Source organism: Nannospalax galili, unplaced genomic scaffold (genome assembly GCF_000622305.1).
Source record: "Nannospalax galili isolate Female #2095 unplaced genomic scaffold, S.galili_v1.0 scaffold1654, whole genome shotgun sequence".
Taxonomy (NCBI): domain Eukaryota; kingdom Metazoa; phylum Chordata; class Mammalia; order Rodentia; family Spalacidae; genus Nannospalax; species Nannospalax galili.
Window position 1 is genome coordinate 582,660 of NW_008334135.1, and position 2,929 is coordinate 585,588.

A 2,929-nucleotide genomic window follows, 5' to 3' on the forward strand; every position below is an offset into this window, starting at 1 on the left:
CCACTGGAGCTTGCATAGGACTTGTGCATGCTGTCACCATTGCTGTGAGTTTGTATGAGTAACTGACCAGCTGTCTGGAGAACTCTGCCCCCTTCATAGTCATCTACCACCTCTGGCTCTTACAATCTTTCCAACTCCTCCTCTGCAATGATTCCCAAGTCCTTCACTCCAGAAGCCTTGCAGAGGCACCCAACCCAGTGATAAGTGGTCTGAAGGCCACTTCTCCCCACACATTAGAAAGGTATAAGTTTCCAGGTCAACCACCAGCTGCTTCTTTAGGAAACTTCTCTGGTGAGAGTTGGAAGATGGATTAATCTTCAATGGTGGATGAGCACTGACAAAGCACAGTTCATTCTGATCATCCCTCCTGGGACTGGGAGTCCATATTATTATGGGGGTACCACAGTTACATTTCACAGGAGGGGTCCATTCCTCCTGATCACAGTTGGGGAACCATAGATCCAGCTTACAGGAGTGGAACCACAGCTCTAGTTCACAGGGGAAGACAATAGCTTTAGCCCACAGGAAAGGACCACAGTTTCAGTTCACAGGAGGTATCAGAGCTCCAGCTCAGCAGAGAGGATCACAGCTCCAGTTCACTGGAGGGGACGACAGTTCCAGATCACTGGAGGGGACCACAGCTCCAGCTCACTGGAGGGGAATCACAGCTCTAGCTCACAGGAGAGAACCACAGCTCCAGCTCACAGGAGAGGACCATGACTGCAGCTCACAGGAGGAGACCACAGCTAAAGCTCACAGGATGTGATCACAGCTTCAGCCCGCAGGAGGGTACCACAGCTCACTGGGGGAGACCACAGTTCCAGGTCACAGGAGAAGACCATGACTCTAGCTCACAGGAGAGGACCATGGCTTCAGCTCACTGGAGGGGAACCACAGCTAAAGATCACAGAAGAGGATTGCAGCCCCAGCTCAGTGGAGGGGACCACAGCTCAAGCTCCCTGGGGGGAGACCATAGCTCCAGCTCACAGGAGAGTACAACCACAATTAAAACGAGCTCACAGGAGAAGACCACAGCTCCAGCTCACGGGGTTGGGGGAACCACAGCTGCAGCTTACTGTATGGAACCACAGCTCCAACTCACAGGATGAGACCACAGTTCAAGCACATGGGAAGGGACCATTGCTTCGGTCACAAGAAGGTACCTCAGTTCTAGTTCTCTTTCTTGCCTTAAGTTCTCAGGCTCACAGGCTTTCACACGGTGTTTCTCCCTGCATGTACATCAGTACACCCATGTCCAGAAATGCCCACGGAAGTCGGAAGAGGTCGCCAAATTTCCTGGAACATAGCTGCTTCATTTGACTGTCCCAAATCATTGCTTCTCTGGTTAAAATCTTTCAGATATAATCCTCTGGATAGAGGGGACAGGCCCAAGATGGCAGGGCGCCTGGTACGTACAAATTATATACTCTTGACAATCTGAAATTGATTTCTGGAATAATACATGTGAAACGAATTCTCTTCTATGCACTTTTATATCATCCTGCCAAACCAGATAAACACATAATTTTTTTTTCTTTTTCATGCCTAAATTCTAGTGGAAATAAAAGTTTATCATGTGAACCCATGTAACCATGCAGCAAATTTCTCTGAGTACTGGACATACCTCCAAGAGGCCATTGGACCTAACCCTCTTGTCTCTTGATACAGATGAGGTATTCCTCAGGCCACTATGCTTGTGCCATTCATTTATGTAGCACTTGATTGTAAATAAGTTCCCTTATGTACTTCAGTAAGGGTCTTGGCATGAAAGACTAACAATTACTAGTTATTTTAAGCAGAAAAAAGAATGTCAATGAAATAGAAGACACAAGTTGCAGTTTTCTAACAATGAAGGTTCAGTGGGTTCTCCTGTCTTGCATAAGCTTCTGCATATTCCCTTAGAGGATTCCCTGATTTTTTGTGTCTCTTTCAAAACATTGTGGTTACACAGATAAAATTTCCTAATTCCAGTAAACTATTAAAGAAAAATACATCTCTCTTATTAATATGAAAGTTTGCTTTCATTTTAATAACTTATAAAGTGATATGTATGCAAGATAACTGTTTTAAAATAAATGCATGATTTAGGATCATTACATTTAAAAAGTTAATTTAATTCATGTAATGGATATTTAAATATTATGAGAGAAATCTCTAGATTAATCAACTGTTTATATTTTTATTAAAGAAATTAAACATGTTCTTAAGATGTTATAATTTTCCCAAAATATCTTCTCAAAAATACAGTTGATGAACAAAAGTGCATGGGGTTGAAAATAATCAGAATGATAATCAATTCTGAAAAGATGTCTGAATCAGAGAGAAATTTTCCAAAATTGTTACAATGATTTCAGTGAAATTATGCATGAGGAACCAAATTTTTTCAGTTTCAGAGGCAACAAAGAAATAAATTATTCAAAAGTCACTAGAGCTGGATGTGGTGGCACATGCTTTTAATACCAGAACTTGAGAAATAGAGGCAGGAGAATCTCTTTGAGATCAAGGGCAGCCTGGTCTACATAGCAAGTTCCAGACTAGCTGTGGTTACAGGGAGACCCTTCCTCAAGAAACAAAAGTCACTACAAAATTATAGAATAAATAAGCCTCCAATTGAAAGAACCTGAGAAAAGCATTCTTATCCTGTCATCTCCCCAGGAGTGAAGCCATCCCAAGTAGCATGACCTTGAGGTGCTGAATACAATAGAATTCGAAAAGGAAAGAGCTCGTGGCAAAGTTAGAATTTGAGTTTCTCCTGAGTTTTCTGAGTCAGTCTCAGTATCAGAGATGTCACAAGAGGAAGCCTGTTTGTTACAACAGCTTTCTCTTTCTCTTCTTTCTCCCTTTTCTTTCTTTCTTTCTTTCTTTCTTTCTTTCTTTCTTTCTTTCTTTCTTTCTTTCTTTCTTTCTTTCTTTCTTTCTTTCTTTCTTT